The sequence below is a fragment of the Colias eurytheme genome, chromosome 12 (assembly GCF_061535395.1).
Source record: "Colias eurytheme isolate Ceu_HAF_F1 chromosome 12, ilColEury1 Martin Lab GWU primary, whole genome shotgun sequence".
In the NCBI taxonomy this organism is placed as follows: Eukaryota; Metazoa; Arthropoda; class Insecta; order Lepidoptera; family Pieridae; genus Colias; species Colias eurytheme.
Window position 1 is genome coordinate 8,250,808 of NC_142991.1, and position 9,777 is coordinate 8,260,584.

The 9,777-nt window shown below is 32.2% G+C and overlaps 1 protein-coding gene across 1 annotated transcript in view; it reads right to left on the bottom strand.

The window, feature by feature from the left end:
• The window catches only part of Ntan1 (N-terminal amidohydrolase 1), a 75,416-nt gene extending 65,846 nt beyond the window's left edge, over positions 1–9,570 (bottom strand). Inside the window, exon 1 of the mRNA XM_090107897.1 lies at positions 9,417–9,570. The gene's annotated coding sequence lies outside the window, so the exon portion shown is untranslated. The remainder of the gene's footprint in view (positions 1–9,416) is intronic.
• Between the last annotated feature and the right edge of the window lie 207 nt (positions 9,571–9,777).

The following is a 9,777-nucleotide window of genomic DNA, read 5'->3' on the forward strand; positions in this document are numbered from 1 at the left end:
AAACTTTGAAATAAAAATATATCTGGAAGTATATTTCGGCGATATGTAGCTACTTGTAGTACCTACTTAATTTTCTAAAATGAAAAATATATTCAGTATCAGGCGACAGTAGTTTAGACGAGACTTGAAATTCCAGGAATTCTTAATTCTTAGAAGACCATTATGTTATGACGGCGGAAGCTAACATGCTACACTATCATTCACGATTTAAATAACATTGCATTAATCGATAGAGAAAGTCTAACAGAAACTGAAAGCTTCCAAGCCCAAACACTATTTAAATACATTTGTAAACAAACGACAAGCAATAACGTAATTCAAATATACAACAATAAAATTTACATCTAGGAAATCTGGTTTCATAACATAAAGACGGTATCAGTTCACCGCTAACAGCGCAAAGCCAGCGATCATCGACACCCATAATCAAATGGCAAAGTCTACAAAACATATTAATAACAGACACTGGTATCTGACATCTAAACAATCCTACAATACAAACTCAGCACCGTATTACAGAAGAAATTCGCTTCGAGCAAGTTTATGCGAACATCGACGATACTGTAATTACATTCTATCTACGCGGTGTTGTTTTATTGAAAGGCTGGCTTGGAGGCGGAGGGTATTAAGATGATGGTTTTGTAATTTGATGGATGAGGAACACGAGCTAACAACGTAGTGCCTATCACCTAAATCTTGTACCTATTTGTTGACGGAAATCAGGTATAATTGGGACGGTAAATTTCAATTTACTGGCTACACTCTTCTTTTATCACATTCAATATTTGGACTATACTAATATGCTGATAATTTCTGCTAACAAACCATGGAATCCCTTACAACCGTTAGCTGTATAGCATCCATTAGCTGCAAAACATTCACGTATCCAAAATCACATAATAAAATAGAATAAGCAATGTTAAAAAACTTATAATAGTCGGTAGAACAATGTCAAAGAATTATTCCCAGAGCTTCACTTCCAGACATGATAAACGGGTTTTAAACAAACACACCCAGTGCATCGGATAAATTTCAAAACAATGCAAATTCTCGACTTCGGTACATGATAGGCATATTGTGTAGACTTGTCTACCTATCTACCTGGAACAGCGTGAGAACAGGTCAAGTTGACAATATTTGAATATTATGATTTAGCTTTTATAACGGCAAAATGATGTAAGAGCTTGTGAAGGCAAAATTTCTATTTAAGATATGATAAAACTTGCAATAAAATTGTATATTTGATATTAGATGTTTATAGGTCCAATTTAAGACAATTAAATCGTAACTATATTTTTGTAATTAAAAGTAAGGAGCTTCACTTATCTAAACAAGTTACTGTTTTTAATTCCAATAACCATTTCGCACACTATTTATTAAATATCTATCCATAAAATTGAAAACCTCCTTGGTTTTTTTTTCAAAACAATTCAATGATAAAATGAAGAATGAATTCATAAAGTATTACATATACCATTGAACATCCATTGAAACTGCAGTACAATACATAAAACAATACCCACATTCCTGCCAACCATTACTTGCAACATACCCAAAATCGGGGTCACATAATGAAATTCAAAACGCAGATGCATCCGATAGGTAATAGCGACATCGGAAATTCAGAAATGGGAAATCGTAGACCGTTGCGGGCATCGTAAGATAAATCAGCAATGACGTTGTGTCGCGATTAAAATCCGTGTCGTCGGGGACACTACAAGCGACTCGTGAGAACACGAGGGGAAACGGTTAGCAAGCATTCCTCGCACAGCCCGAGCTTTGCCTCATGCCCCCGACGATCGGAATTGTAAATTTTACGATCGTGTTACTCCTCTGTGAACAGTGTTGATGTCGTATGGAGATGAATTAGAATGTCAGAGCGATTTCTAAATCGCTCCAGAACCAAAGAAGATCTACAACAATGCAAAAAGATACAGACGATTATCACCATCACCCCTCCAAAAACTAGGTACATAATACAAAAGTTAACCCCAGTTCTCGAATAAGTCATTCACATTCAACTTCGTCCTTTATTTTACAGAATCTATGTAGATATTTCGAATAACTTAGAAAGTCTGAAAATCGATACACGAACATAAAATGTATCCCCATTACCTTTTACAAATAAAGGCGAAACATGTCATTGGTACGATTATCTCAACAAATGGCAGAAAATGCAAAATCATTTGCACATTCAATTCAAATATAGAACACGTGATAAAGTTTAATAAACGTCCTTTTTACAAAGTACCAGTGTCACAAAGTAACTTAGAGCATGCGCGCGCGCAGCAATAGAATCTCGCCAGCGATATTTAATGCTTGACCAGAAAAGGCGCAAAGACATGTCCATCGACACTTAAGCTTGTCCATTCCAATTTATTTGGATAAGCAGAAACGTGCATTTAAAAACATTCGAATCTATTTATGGTCTATATACGCGACTAGATTTCCCCGTTCTGTGAACTCCTAAGCCTCACCTTTATGTGGAGTCAACCTATAACCAATATTATGTCATAAACAATCACATTAACATTTAAATGATCTCGATCTCCGTTCAAAATAATATCGATACTGTTTACCCAATTCCCATAATTCAATGATTAAGAAACAAATCCAATTATGTTTTAAACTTTTATACCACACCGTTACGACAATTTTATTGGCATCCCAATCAAAGCCGATATAAAATTACAAAGCCGTGTGTCATTAAGCTTGGTCTTTTAATATTAATTTTATGCGGCCGTTCTCTCAAACGACCCTTTAATTATGTCTCATTAGCAATATCCCGTAAGAATCTGAAACTCTTGGAGCAATTAACAAGCCTGGAGAAGTAACAATTAATTGAACAATAACGCACTAGTTTGGCCTTTTTAGCTTATGGCAAAATGTCATGCGAAAAAAGAGGACAGATATATGTCAGTTCGACAGTTTGAAATGACATGTAGCCATTACAATTTGTTTTGATCACCAGTCTGGTGATCATCGCTTGGTTATTTTACTTATCTTTTTTGAAGTGAAAAACGAGTGTTTTAGTTTAATTTGTTATTTTATGAAAAGACAATTGACTAAAGATAACATGGCTTGTGTTGCTTACGGCTGTAAAAACCGTAGTAATGTGAAATCGGACGAAGATAGAAATTTGTCATTTCACAGGTTAGTGTTTTGATCAATTTTTTTGTTAATTGTATTATAAATAAGTTAATTTACCTTATTTTCTTAATCATCTATGTTTTATCTAACCGTAATCATTGAAATGAAATCATAATCAGCTTAGTTTTTAGAAAAAATGCAAAATATAACTTCCATAGTGTTGTGCAATTATCGATACTTGAGTAGGAACGAAGTACTTCATTGATAATGACTGCTTTAGGTTAGGAGAAAAAAAAAGGTATTTAAGTATGGATTTTATTGTTATTTGCAGGTTTCTGGCTTGAGAACAATTAAAAGATGTTTGGGTTAAAGCTATAGCACAGGAAAAATTGGAAGCCTTCAAAACATTCTCGGCCTTGTTCAAATCATTTCGAATCAGACGGGAAGAATAGTAAAGTGCTTTGCAGAGATGCTGTGCCACAAGTTTAAGGTGGCATCTATTTTAAATAATAAATATTGTAATTTGGTAATTAAGTATCGAAATTAAAAGGTTGTAAAAAAAATAAATGTTTATTTGTTTTATTTGAAGCAATTTATTTTAAACTTGTACCAATTTTTTCCTGTGGGAATGAGTTATTTTCCTGCGGTAAATTTTAGCTTATAATATGTTTTTCTGATGTTTAAACTATATAATTATGAAGTTCCATAAAAACTCATTCAGTAGTTTTTACGTGAAAGAGTATCAAAATATGTCCATTCTTATATATTTTTGCTTTTATAATATTAGTAGGATACGACTATTGATTTGTAAAAAGATCAACCAGGTGGAAGTCAGATTCGCGCACGAAGGGTTCCGTATAATTCTATGAATGAATCTATGAAAACAGGAAAAAATACGTACCTTTTTACGAAACCATAAAAACAACCTAAACCGAAATACCTCATAATATTTTTTTATAAATACCACTACCATACAATGCAAGGCAGTCAATACGCATCGTAAATGAATAATTCCAAATTAAACGAATCTTAAAATTTGGAATTACCTATCCATAATTCAAAATTAAACGAATCTTAAATTATCTTCAAGCAATTTTATAACTTAATTTTTTTATTTATCGATATTTTAGTATTCGATAAAGTAAAGGCAAGCACTAGGTACCTTTTTAGAACAAAAAGTGGCTACATGTGGATTTGAATGCCAAGCAGATAACAGTGTGTTGTCTCTTTCTATCGCATTAATTAGGGTATTGAATAAAAGAGAGCCACTATATAAGAAACGTTCAATTAATTGTTACTTCTCCAGGCTTGTTAATTGCTCCGAGCTGAAACTAGATTCCAACGACTTAGAACGTACTTCGTTTCTCAGGCTCACCAATGGGGGTTTAATTTAATCGTTGTAATGTTAATTGAACTTTACCATTGATGTAGGTTTAAACTTATTAAAATCTTGTTAATTGTCTTCTAGGAACATTTCTTCAGTATTTCCCACGCTACATGAACACTACGTGTTGGCAAATACTTATAGCAAATTTATAATTATAATAATTTATTTGCTTACGTGCAAATAATCATATTAAAATTGTGTTTTTTATCGTTTACAAATCAAATTTTTAGGAGATAGTGTCGTTTGTTGCAACAATATGTTTGTATATAAGTAGATAATTTCAAATATGCTTAAAGATAAATTTCAATTTCATATTCAAATGCGTCCAGTTTAATAAATAGGGTAAGACACCGTTCATACTGCATACTGCAACAAACACGTTTCACCACAGAATGGATCATATACCAAACCCAAGGATAGTCAATAATTAATATCCAGTCTTAAAACAATGTATGAGAAGCTTATTCAAGCCATGCGCATATTACCAACATCGAAAGCCGTGGAAGGAATGTACTCTGTAGTCTGTACCCTCATTATACCCCATTGTACTATAGGTAGCCTAGGCTGAGTCTAGGATTGAAGATGAGTTTCAGCGATACCTTAATTGACGAGAGGCAGTGTTCCCGAAACCTAAGAGCTCTGCATAATAATGGTGTATACTGTATAATCCCTTATCGAGCGGTGTTGTTAAAGCGAAGCTTGTTCGCAATTATCGAAGCAAATAATGAACGGTTTTTTTAATATGCAGTATTAAAACACATTCATTGGATGCCAATACTATTTTGCATTAGAATAACGTTAATAGCTTTATCATTCCCATTTTTGTCTTCCTATCAGCTAATTTTCGTTCCTACTGTAAAGGCACTTCTTAATGAGGGATCAATAGAAAGTTTAATAATCAAGAGACTTCAATTATGAAATTGTAATTTGTGTTAAAGGCCAATAACAAATGTTTAAAATACAAAATTAAGACGAATATAAAAGCTAGTTATATAATTGAAATTATTTCAATTCATATGATAAATTAACAAAGCTACGAAGAAATACCTATCATTTGTTTCATTATACTATAACTGGTAGTAACTGTGACGTGCATAACGATATGTACGTACTAAATTAAGTCTATTAAAATATAATGTAATAAAATTTTTATGGTTAACATGTCGATATTTCATAATTCTGTAACACAATTTAATTTTTAATCAAGCAAACATTATGATTTAGAAAATCTCTTATCTCCTACATTAAAACCATTCAATTTCTATTTGACAAATTTTCCGTCTCCAAAAATTATATGATGCCGTCAAAACTGCACACACCCGCCTTAACGCTTTCAAACTGCACGTTAATGGCGGCGCGCACAATACTTTAATTAAATCGTCGTCTAGTACCGAACGAGGGCCGCGGGCCTGCATCCAACTAACGGACATAATAGGGGGACACGATGGATTGTCCGCTACTTTCCATATAAAACGGCCCTATCCGCCTCGGGGCGAGCTTTCGTCACGATAACGTATGAGCATCACACCGCACGTTTAGAGAGCGCAAAATGCATAGGTATGTGGAATAAAGCTCGAATCTAACTGAAATGCATGATTAAAAAACTGTTTGATTGCACTCTACACAAATATCGATAAGTGTAGAGACATATTATTACACCAAATGAATATTTTTATGCCGTATCTATTCTGACTGAGCTAAATTAAAAGCGGTTCTATTGTTGGAGTTCAGGAAAATCTACATTTACGAAGCTTTTTGAAGGTAACTTTCGATACATTCGTTACAGATACCAATTAAAAACTCTTTTAAACGTTTAGAACATGATTCTAAGATTCATCAAAGATATCCTGCTTGATACAAACGATAATCCAATTTAGTTAACATTCAATATTATCTCAACATTTAATTAAGTCAAACAGTACAAGTAGAAACAAAGCTTTTCCGTTCCCCACACGTTTCATAATTAAGGCTATTTATCAAAGGTATGCTAATTGGAAGGAGCTCCCGGTTAATGATTCCAATCAATTGTTCAGTTAATTTCTTTAACTGAAGAAGTTAAACTAGTTGCGAATTACATGTTTGACAAGCGTATCTTAGAAGTTAGAACTAATCGTAGTTAGTTGGTTTATAGTGAAAATTAATACAAAACTTCTGCATGTAATAGCCAAATTATTGATTAAATTATTATTTTTAGTTTGATATTTTTAACCTATTTTATATCTAACAGATGGTAAAACATTATAATTGATACATTTAATCCATGCAATATTAATTTAAAGTTTAAACCAAGTTTCGTCAATCACAATTACATAAATAAACACTCCGAACAACGGCATTGTGCCCATAATGATCGCAAGCACATAATACCATTGTGAATGCACAGTCAATTACAATCATACAATGATGTGAGCAACGCATTGACAGTTCAAGACGATTGCTCTCATAATTGTGCTCTAATCTCCTATAATGGAATTCAGCAATGAAGTGTACAGTCGTGAGGAAAAGTGTTAACTGTTTTTATTATTGCATTAGTATGTCAAATAGGAGCACCGTGCAGTGCGACTCACAATCTGCACCTTACGGACATTTGGAAAAGTAAATTCTCGCATACGTTAATGCGACATACAATTCAAACACGATTTACTTAGATTATAAATTTTATGGAGTCGCACATTGAATATTTTTAATGGTTATTTTACGTAATTGATTGATGTAATTTTCTTACAATATTGTATTTCACATGCTACAGTAACCTCTTTACAAATAATAGATAATAATCATTGCTACACAATCATCGAAATTCTAAGGCATGGTTAAAATTAAGTTAACATTATTATTATTATTATTATATCAGCCTGTCGTGTCCCAATGCTGGGCAAAGGCCTCTCCAAGTCGCTTCCACGAATCGCGGTCTTGTCCTAATGAGAACCAGTCATTTTTAAATTGGTGAAGTTCATCTCGCCATCTCTTCTTCGGCCTGCCGCGACGTCTTCTATGTGTTCCTGGGCTCCACAAAGTGGTTATCTTGGCCCACAGTTCGTCCGGCATGCGACTTATGTGCCCTGCCCAACTCCATTTCAACGCAGCGGCTTTTTGCGCTACATCGGCAATTTTAGTTTTGGAGCGCAGCTCGGTGTTTCGAACACGATCTGTTAATTTAACACCCAGTATACTTCGCTCCATTGCCCTTTGACAGACCTTCAGTTTGGACTTTTGTTCCTTTGTCAGCGACCAAGTTTGCGCACCATAAGTCAAGATAGGAAGAATACACATGTCCATAAGCTTTCTTTTGATGTTGATAGGGAGATCTCCTTTAAAAAATTCCTTCATGGACCAAAAACATGTTTTAATTAATTTATCAATCACTATAATGGTTTTTATTCACGAGTGTACACATATTAAAATATGAATACGAAATGACCATACAATTTCATAAGCAATGCAAATGTGGCTCTAAATAATTGACTGAAAATTTTCTACATATGTAAGTATAGGTATAGTACATTTTTTAATTGTTCAGCATAATTAATGAAACAAATTTACAAAATTATAAATACATAAATAAATTCCTAATTTTATTGCAGCAATAACATCTTTGTGCTATCCTTCAATATGTTTTTTTATCTAGCCATATATCCATAAATTTAGTTATTACTAAATACATAATTTAGTAACTTAAGAAGAAAGTTTGGCAGTTGATCACAGCAGTTTTCTTTATGCGTCTTTCATTAATTTTGAACAGACATTCCCCAAAACATGAGATAAATTGTCATGAAACTAAACTATGATTTCAAAGTCAAAATGTGGTCCAATTTGATCAAAGAAACTGATCTAGCAGTACAAGCTTGACAGTTTTACTATATCACCGTATACAAATTTTTAATGTTAGTATAGTTATAGGCTGCATTCTTATATTGTGATCCCCGAATTTCATTATTTTGAGATGTCTTATTGATAGCGGGTAGTGACTTTTCATAAAAAACTGCTTTTCTTTTTGCCGCAGATGCATAGTTTTTGTGAAAATCGAAAATGAAAATTATTTTTTTAAAGCTTATTTTCGTATTGAAAACGCAACTTTAAGTAAAATCTTAAGCCCAATACAGACCAAAAATATAAACTTAATGAAGATTTCATAAAATTTGTACTACTTTGATTATTACAATTTAATTATTATTCATCAAATAGGAAAATATGTATAAAAATTTTAATAACAATCAAATCCAATCACATGCATCAGACAAAATATGAAGGTAGTAAAATTCTAATCAACAATTTTATTAAGTTAAGCAAAAACACAGCGGAAATCTTTGTTATCTCCAATAAATTATTATTTATATACTAAAACTAAATGTTGGATAAGTTTATGATTATAACTAATGTAACAATAGCTTTTTTTATCTAGACTTGGAAAATATTTTCAAGACTATTTTGCTTTAATCTATATTAATTTTAATATTATAAAGCTGAAGATTTGTTTGAATGCGCTAATCTCAGGAACTACTGGTCCGATTTGAAAAATTCTCGGTGTTAGATAGCCCATTTATCGAGGAAGGCTATAGGCTATATATCATCACGCTATGACCAACAGGAGAGGAGCAATGCGGGTGAAACCGCGGAGTACAACTAGTTTAATGATAAGAAGCTAGAACAATATCATATAGGTATTATCAATCTTGTTATTACTATCCCTGTATACATAAATAGATTTGTTTATGATACCTTTTATTATTTCTTAGAAGAGTAAAATAATAATCCATGTGAATTCATAGTATTGTGTTGTAAATATTGAGAAGTTTCCTCAAAAGTTATAAAATTTACATATTCCATAAAACCAACTCATCATTTTATGAATTCATGTTAGAATAATTGAGGAACTATTATTATTATTTGTTGTCAAATCCAAAACAACATTTTAATATAAACATAACCTTTTACTTACCAAAGATGGATTCGTATAAAAATTTACAGGTAAGACAAATAGTTATACTATAACTAAGTACCACAACACTAAACAAACAAAAATAAGTTTTAAATTAAATTTTACATTGAAATCAAAATTCAAAAACAAGAATTTTACACTGTTGTCAATCTCAACTGCGAATTGTCAAAATAAAAACTGACAGTTTTTATGTTTTTCTTCACACACGTTCATACTGACTGTCGTTTGTATTCATTTTTGTATAAATATGTGATAAATATTTTTAGCAATAAAATATTTGAAATCATTATCATAATATGCTCAATACAATTTAACATAGATAACGTTGATGGATTTATAATAAAATTCCTTCAAATTTCTG